Source organism: Chiloscyllium plagiosum, unplaced genomic scaffold, assembly GCF_037043375.1.
Source record: "Chiloscyllium plagiosum isolate Xiang-an unplaced genomic scaffold, Cpla_swu_hap1 HiC_scaffold_2, whole genome shotgun sequence".
NCBI lineage: Eukaryota > Metazoa > Chordata > Chondrichthyes > Orectolobiformes > Hemiscylliidae > Chiloscyllium > Chiloscyllium plagiosum.
In genome coordinates, this window is record NW_028270140.1 from 144,693,543 (window position 1) to 144,713,240 (window position 19,698).

The 19,698-nt window shown below is 41.0% G+C and overlaps 1 protein-coding gene and 1 long non-coding RNA gene across 5 annotated transcripts in view; one reads left to right on the top strand and one right to left on the bottom strand.

The window, feature by feature from the left end:
• clcn3 (Cl-/H+ antiporter 3) overlaps positions 1–19,698 on the bottom strand; it is a 155,197-nt gene that overhangs the window by 69,942 nt on the left and 65,557 nt on the right. The gene's annotated exons all lie outside the window — the stretch shown is intronic.
• Positions 1,879–8,141, top strand: LOC122556601 (uncharacterized). The gene is made up of 3 exons (XR_006313583.2): positions 1,879–2,037; positions 5,211–5,370; positions 8,007–8,141. It is a non-coding gene; the product is annotated as an uncharacterized LOC122556601 (long non-coding RNA).

Here is a 19,698-nt window from a genome sequence, read left to right on the forward strand (position 1 = left end):
TTATTGATCACCACCAACACTGTTGCTGGGACCGAGCTCTTCCCAAGAGGCAAGTAAAATGAAATAAAAGGGAGAAAAAAAGTGAGAGAACGCGAGAGAGTGAGAGAAGAGAGCGAGCGAGATGAAAGAAATAAAAAGTGGATACAGCAGCTGAGCCCCAGGCAGTTTAAAGAAGCCTTAATATACTAATACCTGGAATGAGTGGATTGCTTTATGAAGAAAGGCTAGATAGGCCAGGCCTGTATCCTCTTGAGTTTAGATGAGTCAGAGATGACTAAAGTGAAACATACAAAATTCCTAAGGGAATTCAATTGGGTGGATGCTGAAAGAATGCTTCCTCAAGAGAATTTAGAACTAGGGGTCATAGCTTAAAAATAATGCTGCATGCATTTAAGATAGAGATAAGGAAACATTTCTTTGAGTGTTGAGTCTTTCGAATTCCCTGCCTCAAAATGGCAGTGGATGCAGAACTTTTGAATATGTAAGGCAGAGATAGATAGATTCCTGATTACCAAAGATGAGAGATTATTCGGGATATTGGAAATGTAGAGTTGAACTTGAAATCAGAACTTATCGAATTCGAGAGCAAGCTTGAAGGCCAAGTGGCTTACTCTTGTCCCTTGTTCACATGTTCTTATGTTCACAGCTTTAAGATGAAGCTAGAACAATCTACTCTATGTTAATTCATATTTTGTCTGTGGTTGGTCTACAAGAACATGGATAATGAAACACTGCAGGTTGGAAAACTATGTTTCCTAAAATTGAAATTCCTATAATCAGCATTAACATTTTAAGAAAGCTTTCATAGCATTGTACCTTGGAACTCAAATACAGCAAAAGCTCGAGGATGCAAACAACAAATCAGCTATATGGAATTGAACTCTAGTTTATTGGAACTAGATATTACTGCAGCACATTAAATGCATTAACACAGACAAATTTTATTGCTCAATAAGAATGAGCTACCATTGATGTTGATCTTATTCTCAATTTTATTGTTTAGAGAAACTAAACTTATGAACCAATTTCATGCTTTGCTGCAGCAAACTAAATAGTGAATGATTAACTCAACATTGCTTTTAACAGAATTTGCAAACAACTTTGACATCTGAGTTGAGAAACTGCCCTATTTTCATTTGCTTTATTGGTTCTCAAAAGTGCACAGGCAGGCATGGATGACGATAGTTATTGTGTAAATCTTTAGTTATCTTGAAATGGTAGTTATTTCTTGTGTCTTCAAATGTTACTGTTTCTGTGGTCTCTTCGCTGAAGCTAAAAGTGAAGTTGAAGAAAATACAGAAATTAAGATTAATGTTTGACCAAGTTCTGATTTTTGTTGAGTCAGAATCTTAAAACTTTTCTCGGCTCTGCCATAAACTCTGAACATTCATGCGAGGCGTAAGTGTTTCTAACATCTTCAATCTGTTGGGTAAGACCCAGCTGCAGGGTCAGTAAATATGCCCTTTCTAAGGAGCAGGCAGCCTGAACATTGGGCCTGATCCTCAGAATGGAGCTTAACTCACAACCGTCAGTGCCTTGTTGTTAACAGAACCACAAGCTTCAGCTAGAGGACCCAGAGGTTTTAATCTGGCTCAGTTACAGCATGACTGAAATACTGACTGCTGCTCCTTATCCTCAACTGCCAACCTATGTCCTAATAATTCTCAATGACATTACTTCCACGACTTTCTGATGCAGAGTTTCAGTTGCTCTGAACTCAAAGAAAATATTTCTCACCATCAGTGCTCTGAAATGGTGACTCATAACTTTAAAAAAAGTTCTCTAAATTCTGGACTGACCCACAAGAGGAAATAATCTCTCCACATCAAGTACATTCAGGATCTTAGATACTTGGATTAATTCATCCCTCAGTCTTCCAAACATGTGGAAAGATGACCAGCTTGTCCAAATTTCTTTTTTTCTCTTTACAGAATGAGTGCGCCACTGGCTAGACCAACATTTATTCTCCATCCTTATTTTGAAGATCTCGATCCCAGGAGGGACCCCTCGGTTTCGCGATCGGTCAGAAGGAATAAGGTCTGTATAAAATAAGGTTACCAGTTTAATAAAATAAGGCCTCGGAACACTTCAACCCCAGGGCATCAATGTGGACTTCAACGGTTTCCTCATTTCCCCTTCCCCCACCTCACCCCAGTTCCAAAATTCCAGCTCAGCACTGTCCCCATGACTAGTCCTACCTATCTTCTTTTCCACCTATCCACTCCACCCTCCTCCCTGACCTATCACATTCATCCCCTCCCCCACTCACCCATTGTACTCTATGCTACTTTCTCCCTACCCCCACCCTCCTCTCATTTATCTCTCCACCCTTCAGGCACTCTGCCTGTATTCCTGATGAAGGGCTTTTGCCCGAAATGTCGATTTTACTGCTCCTCAGATGCTGCCTGAACTACTGCGCTTTTCCAGCACCTCTAATCCAGAATCTGGTTTTCAGCATCTGCAGTCATTGTTTTTACCTAATAAAATAAGGCAGCCTGGCACAGATGTGTCCAGCAACACAGAGGTAAAAAGCTTCTGCGTTCCATGGAAAATTTGTGCAATTTCATTTAAACAATAAGCAATTTTCATATGTTTTTAAGAGATAGTATAGCCTTAATTACAAGGAAAGGTAATCAATCAAGTGTAATAAGGTGACATGATTGACAGCAGGTTAATCCAATTATATTTCCTGGGAATGGTTTTGTCTTACACACATCATCTCATACTGGCAGTTCAAGGTTAGTTCGAGTGGTCAGTTAATGTATTATGATTCATTTAATGAAGACTCCATTGTCTGTTTTATCTTCCAATTCAGCTAACTCTGCAAAGCAGAAATGCAGGTTCAGAGTGTCAAATCATAATTTGAAGCCATTTTATTGTGTTGTTTTAAAATGAAAAGCCCTTTTGTGGTTAATAAAAGCCAACATTTACTTGTTGCTCCTGACAACAGCCTAACTTCAAATTTTAAATCCTCAACTTGCCCTTGAGAATGTGGTAGGGAGATGTCTTCTTGAACAATTGTGCTGTGGGTTGGCCCACAATGCCATAAGGGAGGAAACTGCAGGATTTTGACCCTGAAGGAATGGAGATATATTTCCAAAATGGGATGGTTAGTGGATTGGAGGGGAATTTGCAGGTGACCGTACAAGTCCTTCAAGATGATAGGCATGGTCTTTTCCCTGGGGTGGGGGAGTCCAGAACCGGAGGTCATTGATTTAGGGTGAGAGGGGAAAGATTTAAAAGGGATCTAAGAGGCAACATGTTCACGCCAATGATGGTGTATGTATGGAATGAGCTGACAGAGGAAGTGGAGGAGGCTGGGACAAAGCATCTGGATGGGTATAAATAAGAAAGGTTTACAGGATATGGGCCAAGTGCTGATAAATGGGACTAGATTAATTTAGAATATCTGGTCAGCATGGATGAGTTGGACTGAAGGGTCTCTTTTCATGCTGTACATCTCTATGACTCTATGTTATCCTGACATATGGTTTATACATGGTGGAAAGACTTTGGGAGTGAGGAGGTATATTATTCGCTTCAGAATTCCTCACTTCTGATCTGTTCTTGCAGCCATTATACTTACATGGCTAGCCCAGTTCAGTTTCTTGCCGATGGCAAACCTCAGGATGTTGATAATAGAGAATTCACTGAACATCATGGGGCAGTGGTTAGGTGTCTCTTACTGGAAATAGCCATTTTTGGCATTTATGTGGTGCAAATGTTGCTACTTTTCATCAGTCTGTGGTGTAAAATTCCAAGCAGTGGAATGTGGTGAAACGGTTAAAAATTATGTCCCAATACATGTGTGAATCTAACCGGAATGGAGGTGTTGCTTAGTCCCGTGTGAATCTTCTAATCTGTATGTAGCCAGAATGGAATGTGTTTTTTAGCCTTGCTCTGCTGTTCACATGAATGTTTATATCTGGAAGGGAGTATATCACCTGGAAAAGTCTCCAGTTCGGTGAGTCTGCTCCGGGGTTACGTTTAACCGCCGAGCGTGGGTTGTTGGCAACCGCTCTACGAGAACTGACGGCTCCCAGTTTTGGTAACATGTAGAGTGAGTATAAGCCAGACCCGTTGTTTGGACCTGGTTGTGGCGACGATGCGGGGAATAAAATGCCCATATTCTAGCAGACTCGCCTCTTGGTCGATTGTTCTGTGTCAGACTACTCTCCTACGAACCTGACCTTGAGAATTTTTTAAAATATTTGGCGTAGTCGAGCAGGGTCAATCGCAATTGAGGAGAGATTTTGATACAGAACAATGTTTTGGAAAAAGACTAAGAAACCAGAAGAACAAACTGTGGAGGTCCCGACCGTCCCGGGATGGCATGGATGTGGGCATGTACGTGGCAGTTTGTTTGAGAAAGGATCCCAGTCCTGCCGAAGAACCCCTTGCCTGGGGTACAGCGGAGGATGTGGGCATGTCCAAAAAGCTGAAGCGGAGTTAACAGAATTGAATGGGATTGAACTGAACTGAACTGAGTGGAACTGAAGTGAATCAAATTGAACGGAACAAAATGGAACTGAGCTAAATTGAATTGAACTGAACAGACCTGAACTGAGCTGAATTGAATTACACTGAATTGACTGAACTGAAATTAACTGAAACGAATTGAACTGAATTAAGCATAATGTAACACATGTATTGGGCCAAGCAGTGGAATGTGGTGTAAAATTATGTCCCAATACATGTGTGAATCATAATGTAACACATGTATTGGGCCAAGCAGTGGAATGTGGTGTAAAATTCCAAGCAGTGGAATGTGGTGAAACGGTTAAAAATTATGTCCCAATACATGTGTGAATCTAACCGGAATGGAGGTGTTGCTTAGTCCCGTGTGAATCTTCTAATCTGTATGTAACCAGAATGGAATGTGTTTTTTAGCCTTGCTCTGCTGTTCACATGAATGTTTATATCTGGAAGGGAGTATATCACCTGGAAAAGTCTCCAGTTCGCTGAGTCTGCTCCGGGGTTACGTTTAACCGCCGAGCGTGGGTTGTTGGCAACCGCTCTACGAGAACTGACGGCTCCCAGTTTTGGTAACATGTAGAGTGAGTATAAGCCAGACCCGTTGTTTGGACCTGGTTGTGGCGACGATGCGGGGAATAAAATGCCCATATTCTAGCAGACTCGCCTCTTGGTCGATTGTTCTGTGTCAGACTACTCTCCTACGAACCTGACCTTGAGAATTTTTTAAAACACAGTCCAAGCTAGATATTGTCCACGACTTCCTGCATATTGACATGGACTGCTTCTGACCTTATGAAGAGAAGCATGTTGATAAAGGTGGCTGGACCTAGGACACTAACATGACAAACCTTTGCAGAGATGTCCTCCAGCTACAACCATCTTCTTAAATTCCAGGTATGACTCGAACCAGCAGAGGGAGACACCCCCAATTCCCACTGACTCTCATTTTTGTTAACGCTCTTCAATGTCACACTCAAACGTAACCTCGATAATAAAGGCAGTCACTCTCACGTCCCCTCTGAAATTCAGTTCTTCTGTCCAGATACAGCAAATACTTAGGAAAACTAACAGAATGCTATCATTTGCTAGATGGAATGGGTTTTAATGGATCGACTGATCATCATTGTCATTATCCCCCAACCTGCTTATTCCAGGGATGAATCTAGTAAACTCTGTTGAACTGTTTCCAATGAAGTTACTATGAAATAAGGAAGGAACATCACCCATATTTGCACACAATATTTGAGATGGCATCTCACCAATGTCCCATACAACTGAAGTATATTATGGGTAAATCATCACAAGTGACCTTTAACTTGTTACCTATTAAGAAATCTCACAAGTACTGAAACAATGATTTCAACTCTATTGCATGCAGCAACCAAAATAAGGCCCCTCAAGTAAGCAAGTTAAACCTATAACTCAACTTTGCTATTACCCGATTAGTGGTGGAATCTGGCCAGGATTTTAACCAACAGTGGCCTTACTCTCAAAGTGCCCATTGTTCGATCCTTATGCAAACTTGTTCTCTGGAAGTCTGCTAAATGGGCTTTCTGGTGTTCGAATCTTATACAAATTTTCATCCTTCAGGTCTACAAGGTAACATATTGATGATTTCTTAAAGTTCTTTTATCCAAATTACTAACTATTCTCAGAGTCCTTGAGATTGCAGCTTGCTTCCTTATCAGAATTGACTTCTTTGTTCCTTGTTACATTTGGCCTTAACTATCTTTTTTAAAGAAACAGCTTTTCTGCAATTAACTCCTTAAATTCTTCTGCAGGGCAATCCTTGTCTTTTATGGCAATAAAGTATCCAGTCTATAAATCAGGTGTCAAAACAGTTTTGTCTATGTAATGTCAACTCGCTTTTCCAAGGCATGGCTAATTGCTTTCAATTGCTGCTTCTTTCGAGAATAATAGTTTATCTTTGTTGATTCATTAGCATGAACAGTTACTAAAATTCTGCAATCTATAATATCAAGCTTATTATCCCTACTTTTAATCCTCAACATATTAAAGGATAGAATCCTATTAATGTCTTGATTATATGGGAAGTAGCTGCACTTATGATGGAGTGCCAGGATATTCAACCATAGCCACCACAGCTAAACTGAAACTTGACCTCAAATAAACACAGAATGCTGGAGAAGTGATCACAAGATTACTTAAAACAATATAGCAAAAATGGCTTCCAGGCTCTCCGGGCTATTAAAGCGAACTATGCAATACTTTGAATAGCCATTGAATAGAAAACATGTGACTAACAAGCAACTTGATGAAAAGCTCTATACATAAACTGCTAACAGTTGTTTTCCCTTCCATACTACCACATTACGGATTTCCCTGAGGTTACCTACTAATCTTTGCAAGAAATACTTCATAATCAATCAATAATGGATTGTCAGTCACGTTTTTTACCACCATATCCCTAGTCATTACCATCATAATTCGTTCAATGGTCAAATGCCTACAAACACCCAGAAAATGACGGCCATCACATATCAGGAGAAATTAGAAACACTTAAAAATAAATTACAAGCCATTTGCACTTACACTGTGTTCATTTTTGAAGCCAAGAAATAGTACTGCTGTTCTACAACACTGCATACCTGGTGCTCAATTGGTAAAACTCAAAATGTAGATGGGGGCAAAGTTAGCATTAGATCTCACAGAAATCGCATGCTTCAAAACCAAACCTCAGGTAAGGCTTGAAATAAGAACAGAACCTGAAGCAGGAGTAGGCCATCTGGCATTTCGAGCCTGCTCTGCCATTCAATAAGATCATGGCTGATCTTTTCGTGGCCTCAGTTCCACCTTACCTGCTCTCTCACCATAACCTTTAATTCCTTTAAAGTTCAAAAAAATTATCTATCTTACATTTAAAAACATTCAACAAGTAAGCCTCAACTACTTCACTGTGCAGGGAATTCAACAGATTCACAACCATTTGGGTAAAGAAGGTCCTCCTCAATTCAGTCCTAAATCCGCTCCCCCTAATTTTAAGGCTATGCCCTCTTGTTCTAGTTTCACCGGAAACATCCTAAGAATGGAAACATCCTCTCTACTTCTATCTTATCTATTCACTTCATAATTTCACAAAATCCCCCTCATTCTTCTAAATTCCAATGACTATAATCCCAGTCTATTCAGGCTATCCTCATAAACCAACCTCCTCAATTCCGAAATCAACCGAATGCACCTCCTCTGCATCCCTCCAGTGCAACTACATCCTTTCTCAAGTAAGTAATGCATTGGGGGGCAGACTTAAATGATAACCTCACTGGCTAAGTGTAAGTGAATCAACTACTGTAAAACATTACATTTTAGATCTTAAACTAAATCAGAGGCTAGATGACTCTCAGTTGAGTTATGGTGAACATAAGCAAGTAACTGTCCTGGGGTATCATTCAAACAGCGAAATGTTAAACTCATTGAATTGTGGATAAAAAAGCAAATCATTAAGAATTATGAAGCATGAATGAAAAGTGTTTGTCTACAGAATGCTAATGCTCTAATTTTTTAAATTGCAGGTTAAACTCCAGTGAAATAAGAATTATTACATGGAATTAGCTAAAAATATCTGTGTTCAAAAGAAATTGGTCTACATTAATTCAGACAGTGGCCGGCAATCGCCACACAGAAATAAAGTTTCTTGTGTATTTCTGGCAAAAGTTCCAGCTAGAGAGCACAAGCTATTTCCAAAAGATGCAATATTTTTTTGTTTCAATCAAATCTACTATTTAAGTAGTAAAGGGTCAATAAAGCTAATTTCATGTAATTTCAATCAGCAATAACCAAGTGTGTACAGTATCAGATGGGATCATTGAGGGGTTACGGCACAGAAAGACAACCTTCAGCCCAACTTGGTCATGCCGACCAGATATCCTATATAAATCTAGTCCTATTAGCCAGCATTTGGCCCATATCCCTCTAAACCTTCCTATTCATAGACATATCCAGAAGCCTTTTAAATGGCATAATAATACTAGCCTCCATTATTTCCTTTGGAAGCTCATTCCATACACGCACCACCTTCTGCCTAAAAGAGTTGCCTCTTAGTCCTTTTTATAGCTTTCCCATCTCACCTTCAGCCTATCTCCTCTAATTTTGGACTGCCTTACCCCGGTGAATGATGTTATCTCTACCCTGTCTATGCCCCTCATGACTTTATAAGCCTTTATTAGGGCACCCCTCAGCCTCGGACGTGCCAAGGAAAATAACTCCAGCTTATTCAGACTCTTCTCTATAGTTCAATCCTCCAAAAGTGGCAACGTCCTTGTAAAGCACTCCTGAACCATTTAAAATTTCACAACATTCTTCCGAAAGGAGGGAGATGTGACTTGCATGTAATACTCCAAAAATGGTCAAGCTAATGTCCCATATAGCTACAACATGACCCCCCCAACTCCCATATTTTAATAAAGGCAAGCATACAAACGCTTTCTTCACTATACTGTCTACCTGCAACTCCACTTTCAGGGAATTATGAGGCTACACTCCAAGGTCTGTCTACACTCTACAATTCAGTTATGTTTACTTTAGCGATGGAAAGAGATAGATATATACTGCAGGCAAGAGTTATTGCTGGGGGAAAGGCAATTATCATGCGATTAGGCAAGATTTAGGATGCATAGGATGGGGAAGGAAACTGCAGGGGATGGGCATAATTAAAATGTGGAGCTTATTCAAGGAACAGCTACGGGGTGTCCTTGATAAGTATGTACCTTTCAGGCAGAGAACAAGTGGTCAAGTGAAGGAGCCGTGGTTTACTAAAGAATTTGAATCTCTTGTCAAGAGGAAGGAGAAGGCTAATGTAAGCATGAGACATGAAGGTTCAGTTAGGGTGTTTGAGAGTTATGAGTTACACGTTAGCCAGGAAAGACCTAAAAAGAGAGAGCTAAGAAGAGCCAGAAAGGGACATGAGAAGTTGGTGACAGATAGGATCAAGGAAAACCCCAAGGCTTTCCATAGGAATATCAGGAATAAAAGCATGACTAGAGAAAAATTAGGACCAATCAAGGATAGCAGTGGAAGTTGTGTTTGGAGTCTGAGGAGATAGGGGAAGCGCTAAATGAATATTTTTCGTCAGTATTCACACTGGAAAAAGACAATGTTGTCAAGGAGCACACTAAGATACAGGCTACTAGACTACACGGGATTGAGGTTCACAAGAAAGGTGGTGTTAGAAATTCTGCAAAGTGTGAAATTAGTTAAGTCCCCTAGGCTGAATTGGATTTATCCTAGGATTCTCTGTGAAGCCAGGGAGGAGATTGCAGAGTTTTTGGCTTTGATCTTTATGCCATCATTGTCTACAGGAATAGTGCCACAAGACTGGAGGATAGCAAATGTTGACCCCTTGTTCAAGAAGGGGAGTAGAGACAATCATGGTAATTATAGACTAGTGAGCCTTACTTCGGTTGTGGGTAAAGCGTTGGAAAAGATTATAAGAAATAGGATTTATAATCATCGAGAAAGGAATAAGCTGATTAGGGATAGTCAACATGGCTTTGTGAAGGATATGTTGTGCCTTACAAACCTGGTTCCACAGGTTGGCACAATACCGAGGGCCAAAGTGCCTGTATTGCGCTGCAATGTTCTATGTCACTTTGTTCAGTAACATTCCCCAGGACATTACTATTATGTGTATAAATCCTGCTTTGACTTGCCTTTCCAAACAGCAGCACTTCACATTTACCTAACATACATGACATCTGCCACTCCATGGCACATTGACCCATCTGATCAAGATCCTGGTGTACCCTGAGGTAACCTTCCTTGCTGTCCACTACACCTCTAATTTTACTAACCACACCTCCTCTGTTCACATCCAAATCATTTATATAAATGAAGAAAAGCAGTGCAGACAGCATCAAACCTTGTGGCCCACCACTGGTCACAGGCGTCCAGTCTGAAAATCAACCCTCCTCCATCACCACCACCATTTGTCTTCTACTTTCAAGCCAGTTCTGAATCCAAATAGCTAGTCCTCGCTGTATTCTGTTTGATCTAACTTTGCTAACCAGTCGACCATGAGAAACCTGGCTGAACAGCTTACTGAAGTCCATATAGATCACATCCCACCTCTCTGCCCTCATCAATCTACTTCATCTTCAAAAGACTTTAGTGAGACGTTAGTGAGACACGATTTCCGATGCACTCAGCCATGCTGACTATCCTTAATCAGTGAGGAGAAAGTGAGGACTGCAGATGCTGGAGATCTAAGCTGAAAATATGTTGCTGGAAAAGCGCAGGTCAGGCAGCATCCAAGAAACAGGAGAATCGACGTTTCGGGCATAAGCCCTTCATAAGTCCTAAATCAGTCCTAACCTCTCCAAAGGAGTGTGCAGAGATAAGGCGTTGGGGACTGGGGAAGCGAAAATCATGAAGGAGGTGGAGGGCGTGGGTGGTGTCCCAAACATAGGTGGGGAGTTCTTGGACTACGGGGGACAGGACGTGTCGAGGTATGCAGAGATGAGTTCAGTGGGACAGGAGCAGGCTGAGACAATGGGTCGGCCGGGGCTGTCAGGTTTGTGGATTTTGGGCAGGAGAGATAAGGCGTTGGGGACCGAGGAAGCAAAAATCATGGAGGTGGTGGAGGGAGATAAGGCATTGGGGACCGGGGAAGCAGATAAGGCGTCGGGGACCAGGGAAGTAACCTCTCCAAATACTTGTACATCCTATCCCTCAGGATTCCCCCCAACAAATTGCCCACCACTGATGGCAGGCTCAACAGTCTGTAGTTCCCTGGCTTTTTCCTACCAACTTTCTTAAATAGTGGCACCAACTTAGCCAACCTCCATTCTTCTGGCACCTCATTATGGCTATTGATGATACAAATATCTCAGCAAGGTGCCCAACAAACTCTTCCCGTGCTTCCAACAGAGTTCAAGGGTACACCTGATCAGGTCCTGGGGATTTATCCACATTTATGCTTTTAAAATGTCCAGCACCATCTCCTCTGTGATATGGACGTCTTTCAAGATATCACTATTTATTTCCCCACCTTCTATATCTTCCATATTCTTTCCCACAGTAAACACTGATGCAAAATACTCATTTAGTATTTTGCATCATTTAGTACCCATCTCCTGCGGTTCCATACTTAGGCAGCTTTGCTCAGCTTTATGGAGCCCTATTCTCTCTCTAACTGCCCTTTGTCCTTAATGTATTTGTAGAATCCCTTTGGATTCTCCTTAACCCTATTTGCTAAAGCTAACTCATGTCCCCTTTTTGCCCTCCTGATTTCCCTCATAAATGTCCTCCTACTACCTTTATGCTGTTCTGGGGATTCACTTCATTCCTGCAGTCTATAGTTGACATATGCTTCCTTGATTTTCTCGATCAAAACCTCAATTTCTCTAGTTATCTAGCATTCCCTACACCTACCAGCCTTACCCTTCACACCCTAACAGAAACATACTGTCTGTGCGCTTTTGTTATCACATTTTTGAATGCTTCCCATTAAAATTGGTCTTTCTCCAATTTAGAACTTTAACTTTTAGATCCAGTCTATCCTTATCCACTACTATTTTAAAACTAATAGAACTGTGGTCACGAGCCCCAAAATGCTCCCCCACTGACCCCTCAGTCATCTGCTTGGTCTTATTTCCCCAAGAGTAGGTAAAGTTTTACATCTTCTTAGTGGGTACATCCACATTCTGAATAAGAAAATGTTCTTGTGCATACTTAAATTCTTCTCCATCCAAGCCCTTAACACTCTGGCAGTCCCAGGCAGAAGTGGTTACTGCAGATGCTGGAGATTACAGTCAAGATTAGAATGGTGCTGGAAAAGCACAGCAGGTCGGGCAGCATCGAAAAGCAGGAAAATCAAAGTTTCGGGCAAAAGCCCTTCATCAGGAATGATGGGCTTTTGCCAAAAACGTCAATTTTCCTGCTCATCGGACGCTGCCTGACTTGCTGTGCTTTTGCAGCACCACTCTAATCTTGACTTTGGTAGTCCCAATCTATGTTTGGAAAATTAAACTGCCCTACCATAACCATCCTATTATTGTCAAAAATTTGTTTCTCAATTTCCCAGAGATAATCAACATGGTTTTGTGCGTGGGAAATCATGTCCCACAAACTTAATTGAGTTTTTTTGAAGTAACAAAGACGATGAGGGCAGAGCGGTAGATGTGATCTTTATGGACTTCAGTTAGGCGTTCGACAAGGTTCACCATGAGAGACTGGTTAGCAAGGTTAGATCTCATGGAATACAGGGAGAACTAGCCATTTGGATATAGAACTGGCTCAAAGGTAGAAGACAGAGGGTGGTGGTGGAGGGTTGTTTTTCAGACTGGAGGCCTGTGACTACTGGAGTGCCACAAGGATCGGTGCTGCATCCTCTACATTTCATCATTTATATAAATGATTTGGATGTGAGCATAAAGGGTAGAGTTAGTAAGTTTGCAGATGATACCAAAATTGGAGGCGTAGTGGACAGCAAAGAAGGTTATCTCAGAATACAACAGGATCTTGATCAGATGGGCCAATATGCTGAGGAATGGCAGATGGAGTTTAATTCAGATAAATGAGAGGTGCTGCATTTTGGGAAAGCAAATCAGAGCAGGACTTATACACTTAATGGTAAGGTCCCAGGGAGTGTTGCTGAACAAAGAGACCTTGGAGCGCAGGTTCATAGCTCCTCGAAAGTGGAATCGCAGGATAGTGAAGGCGGCATTGGTATGCTTTCCTTTATCGGTCAGAGTATTGAATACAGGAGTTGGGAGGTCATGTTGCGGCTGTACAGGACATAGGTTAAGCCACTGTTGGAATACTGCGTGCAATTCTAGTCTTCTCCCTATCGGAAAGATGTTGTAGAATCCAGGTCATAACCACTTGTTGAGTAAAAAGGCTTTCCCCTCATATTGGCATTGTTACTTTTGCCAATCAGCTTACAAGAGACAGAATACAGGAAAGAGATAGAGTGCTTGGTGTCATGACGTAAAGATAACAATCTCTGTCTCAATGTCAGAAAACAAAAGAGCTGGCAACTTCAGGAAGCAAGGTGGAGGGCAAGCCCCTATCTACATCAATGGTGCGGAGGTGGAGATGGTCAAGTTCATCAAGATCCTAGGAGTGGTGATCACCAACAGTCTGTCCTGGTCCACCCACGATGATAAGATGGTGGAGAAAGCACAATGCCTCCACTTCCTCAGATTCACCATTGAAAGCATTCTTGCAAGGTTTGTAGCTCAGGCTGAGGTTTAGGGTATAGTTTTGCTCGCTGAGCTGTAGGTTTGATATCTAGACCTTTCATTACCTGGCTATGTAACATCAGTGGCGACTTCCAAGTAAAGCAAAGCTGTTGTCTCCTGCTTCCCATTTATATGTTTGTCCTGGATGGGGTTCCTGAGGTTTGTGGTGATGTAATTTCCTGTTTGTTTTCTGGAGTGGTTGATAGATGGTATCTGGATCTGTGTGTTTGTTTATGGCATTGTGGTTGGAGTGCCAGGCCTCTAGGAATTCTCTGGCAGGTCTTTGCTTAGCCTGTCCCAGGATAGATGTGTTGTCCCAGTTGAAATGGTGTTTTTTTCCCTCCGTGTGTAGCGCTACGAGGGAGAGGGGGTCGTGTCTTTTTGTGGCTAGTTGGTGTTAGTGTATCCTGGTGGCTAACTTTCTTCCTATTTGTCCAACGTAGTGTTTCTGGCAGTCCTTGCATGGAATTTTGTAGACGACGTTGGTTTTGTCCATGGGATGTACTGGGTCTTTTAAGTTTGTTAGTTCTTGTTTGAGAGTGTTGGTGGGTTTGTGTGCTACTAAGATTCTGAGGGATCTTGGGTAGTCTGACTGTCATTTCTGAAACTTCTTTGATGTATAGTAAGGTGGTTAGGATTTCTGGCTGTTTGGTCTGCTTGTCGTGGTTTGTTCTTGAGGAATCTGCGGACTGTATTTTTTGAGTATCCGTTCTTCTTGAATACGTTGTATAGGTGGTTCGCCTCTGTTTTCCGAAGTTCGTCGGTGCCGCAGTGTGTGGTGGCTCGTTGGAATAGTGTTCTGATACAGCTTCATTTGTGTGTGTTGGGATGGTTGCTGGTGTAGTTAAGTATTTGGTCAGTGTTTGTCGGTTTTCTGTGTACACAGTTTTGTAGTTTTCCGTTGTCCTTTCTTTCGACTGTGATGTCCAGGAATGCGAGTTTGTTGTCGGTTTTTTTCGCCTTGGTGAACTTTATGCCTGTGAGGGTGTTGTTGATGATGTTAAGTGTCTCTTCTATCTTGTTTCGTTTTGCGATAACAAAGGTGTCACCTAGGTAGCGGACGCAGATTTTTGGTTTGATGGTTGGTAGGGCTGTTTGTTCTAGTCTTTGCATTACCGCTTCTGCTATGAATCCTGATAGCGGAGATCCCATGGGTTTGATTTGTTTGTAGATTATGTTGTTGAAGGTGAAGTGGGTGGTGAGGCACAGGTCCACTAGCTTCATGATGTTTTCGTTGGTAATGTGATTGATGGTGGTTGGGGTCTGTGTGATGGTCTCTTCTAGAAGTGTGGTAAGTGTTTCCTTTGCCAGGTCAATGTTGATGGAGGTAAACAGTGCTGTTACGTCGAATGAGATCATTGTTTCATCTTCCTCTATTTTGGTGTTTTTGATGATTTTTAGGAATTCCTGGGTGGAGTGGATGGAGTGCTGTGACTCTTCTACTAGGTATTTCAGTCTTGCGTGTAAGTTCTTTGGCCAGTCTGTAAGTTGGTGTTCCGGGTAGTGAGACTATGGGACTGAGGGGGGCTCCTGGTTTATGGATTTTTGGTAGTCCGTAGAATAGTGGAGTGTTGATCCCGTCTGGTTTCATTTTTTGGAATTCCATCTTGTTTAATTGTCCAGAATTGTGTAATTTTCTTAGGAGATATGTAATTTTGTTTCCTAGTTGTGGGGTCAGGTCTAGCACCACCTGTTAGTAGGTGTTGGTGTCTGCGAGTAGTGCATTGGCTTTCTCTATGTAGTCCCTTCTGTTCAGGATGACTGTGAGCCAACCTTTGTCTGCAGATAATATAATGATCTTTTTGCCTTTTTTGAGGTTTTCTAGCGCTTTCTTTTCTTGTGTGTTCAGTTTGTTTCCGTCCCTCTTTTGGCTCAGAGTAGGAGCAACTGTCTGTCTGATCGCTTGTTGTGTTTCTTCCGTGAGTTTGTTGTTAACCACAACGCCATAAGCAAACACATCGATCTACATACCATCTATCAACCTCTCAGAAAACGAACAGGAAATGATATCACCACAAACCCCAGGAACCCCATCCAGGAGAAAAGATTAAATGGGAGCAGGAGACAACAGCTTTGCCACTGATGATGTTACCTCGCCAGGTAGTGAAACGTCTGGAAATCAAACCTACAGCTCAGCGAGCAAACCTACACCTGAAAGCATTCTATCTGGATGAATCATACCTTGTATGGCAACTACTCTACCCAGGACCATAAGAAACTACAAAATTGTGAACATAGTCTGTTCTATCACATAAGCTAATCTTCCATCCATTGACTCCATCTATACTTCTCTCTGCCTCAGGAAGACAGCTAACATCATCAAAGACTCCTCTCACCCCAATTATAATCTCTTCCAAACTCTTCTGTCAGGCAGAAGATATAAAAGCTTTAAACACATGCACTAACAGCTTGGTACCCACTGTTACTAGACTTCAGAATGGGCCTCTGAAATTTTAAATTTAATGTTGACCACACTCTTTGTGCATCTTCTCTGCAGCCGTAGCATTGCATTCTTTGCTCTGTTCTATTACCCTTATGCACTTTGTACAGTATTATCTGCCTATACTGCGTGCAAAACACAACTTTTCACTGTATTTCAATTATTGTGACAATAATAAATCAAATCAAAAACAGTGCCTGTCCTATGTTCTGATTTTCTGTCCTCTGCCAAATCTAATCTGTTCAGAGATGTCATTACATAACAGTGGAGCAGATAGGTCTTGAACCCAGGACTCCTAGCTCAGAAGTATGGAAACTACTACTGTGACACGACAACACCAGTATTTTGCTCATTTATCATAACTTCCTTGCTTTTGTATTCTATACTTCTATTTATAACGTCCAGGGTCCTATGTGATTTGTTTAAACTCAAGGATATTAGAGAACAATTTTTAAAAATAAGATTGATTAAGAACAGAAGGAAAGACAATATCTTAACTGTGTGATGGTTCCACTTTCAAGACAACAAGCACTTACAGTCCAATCATGCCATAGAATGTGTAGCAGTTCACTACAATAATCCAAAACTAACTCTACCCCGTTCTTCTTATACCCCTGTAACCTTTCCCTAAAGTAGCACAATCGTCATGTACTGCTGCAAAGCATTCAAGTTCATTCAACAGTTTGTACAAGGACATTTCTGCTATTTTCTTTTCCTGCTCTCCGAAATCTGTTCAGTTTGTTGCACATTATCACTGATTGCTTAACCAAAGTAAATTTATTGTAAACACCCACCTGGTTCACTCATGTCTTTAGAGATGGACTCATGTCTTTACTGGTCTGTCTTGCATGTGACTCCAGCCCCACAGCAATGTGGATGACTCTTAAATGCCCATTGGACAATTACAGATAGGCAATAAATACTAGTCAGACGGCGATGTTCACATCCCACCAAAGAATAAACACTCCAAACTAATAGCGTCATACAAAAATGTTACACAAATTTATTAGTATTTCTTCATTTATAAAAATGACAAGATATTTTCATGGCTTTATTGATCCAATGTTAAAATACTTATTTTAACAAGATACTTGATTCACATTTAGACTAATGCTCCGGCTGTCAAGAATCAACATGTCAGCATAAGCAGCTGCACATTAAGTATCCCTCGTCATTTAGTAAATTACATAAAACTTCCAGCAGAGAAACAAGTTATTTGTCAATGCTTATGTTTCTGTTCTCTTCAAGCCTCATCCTGCCTTAGTACATCAGTGGAGACGTGCATATTTTAGGAAGGCAGACTTAAGCAATTAAAGAATAGCCTGTTTCATGGGTTGACATACTCTGCCCATATGCTACATCAACATGGACTCGATCTAGATTCCTTACAGTGTGGAAACAGGCCATTCGGCCCAACCAGTCCACACCATCCCTCCAAAGAGTAACTCACCCATAACCATTTCCCTCTGACTAATGCAGCTAACACTATGGGCAATTTAGCATGGCCTACTATGTCCTTTTTTTATTTCCCATCTGTGGTAAGCCAGCTCACACCATTTAGGCACTACAGCACAATGGCATTGTCAAAATACAACCTAATTGTACAAAGGGAGGATGACCAACTGAAAAAATGCTATACCCTAATGATGCCAGATATAATGTTACGTTGGACTACCAAATTAACCTACATTTTGAAGCTTCATTAAGCACAGGGTGGAAGTGAAACGTATTGTTGCACTAATCATGCCAGTACTCTCAATCAATTATTTTTAGCATTTGTTTTATTTTACAGGAGAGTAGTGCTGGGGAGAGGACTTTGTACTCAGCTCCTCTTATCCGAGAGGACCAACAACTAATTGAAGCTTTGGAGCTAACCTGTGATCCTGATATAAGTACAGTGCAAAAAAAAAGCATCCTCATGCATAAATTGCAATTACAACATCAAATCTTAGTAGCTAAACATCACTGTTTAACTTGGTAAAAACCACAATGCCAATTGCTTATTTCTATGGCTATAACATGGCTGCAGCAAAGGAGGAAGCCATTCAACCGGCTCTGAAATATAGCTCATTTTGCTCTCTCTCTGATTTCTTTATAGCTCTGCAAGTTTCTTTTCTCAATTCAGATAATAATGCACTTACTTCTTGAAAACATGACAAGTGCCTGTATCACTCTCTCTCTCAGAGAAATCCAATTCTGCCCACTTGCCACACAACACAGTTCTTCCTCATACATTCTTTGATTCTTTTGGCATTTCAAGAACACAACAATAGGAAAAGGGTAGATGGACTGTCAAGCCTGTAATGACATTCAATATGGTTTTATATTTCTTGAGTTTCAATTCCACTTTCCTGATTGCTCCCTATAGCATTTGACTTCCTAAGAGATGAAAAATCTGTCTACCCCAGCCTTAAATATATTGAACAATGGAATCTCTATAATCCCATGGGGCAGACAGGCCCAAAGCATCATAACCCTTTCAGAGAAGAAATTTCTCACTGCAGTCTTAAGTGATTGGCTCCTCACTCTGTTCACCAAAGTCTAGGTCACTAATAATATATCAAGAAAAACAGTGGTACTAATATTGATTCCAGGAAATTTTTGATTTAAACTTTCACCAGAAAAAAACATCAATACTTCACCACCATTCTGTTTTCTGTTATTCTGCAAAGTATTCATGCTGTCACTGTCCCTTTTATTGCATGTTTTTCATTTTGTTGACAAGCCTATTACATGGCATTTTTTCAAATGTTTTTCAACGTCTGTGTGTACTACATGTGATAGACTCAAGTGTTATATAATTTGCCACAGCATAAGAGCCAACTGTATAAACAAAGTCACCAGACTTTGAAAAGAGCTAAGGACATGCTTGTCTTGTTTCATCTAGTGACCAATGTAAGAAGATTGCTAATAAGTCACAATCCTGTTAATTTACTTCCTCAACTGAATCGGAGATTAGCAGCAAGCATAATATTTTGTAAAGCAATTGCTTCTACACCTCAAAATTAGACAGGGGCAAAATTTTAGAGTCCTCAAACCAGATTAGTGAAAACCAGGTAAACTATGTTTTGCCATCATCCGGATTCTCTCATCAACTGCCATATGCCCAGTATGGCAAGCGCGTCCATCATGATTCAGCCAGTTTGATCAGTAGAGCTGTGACCAATCTATTCTTGATAATGGACTTGAAGTTTTCCCACCCAAATTATGTTTCATGCTCATCCTACATTGTGTGCTTTCCAAATGGCATTCAATTTGTCAACTGACACCTTCCTCCCTAACAATATTCTGAGTCTATCGAATCCAAGTTGACTGCAGCAATTTAAGAAGGCAATTCAGTTTCACCTTTACAAATAGGTTTGGGCAATAAATGTTGGCCCAGTCACTCATGCCCACATCCCATGAATGGATTTAAAAAAAACCTTGAGAGTGTGTAGAAGATATCCTTTACATTTTTGGCCTGATGCCATGCGACTTCATAGGGTTTGGATTCAACATTCTAAGCTCATTTCTATCCTGTGCTGCAATGTCTAGCAGGTTTTTTCCAACAGTGCAATGAGAAAATGTTGAAATAAATACAGTAGT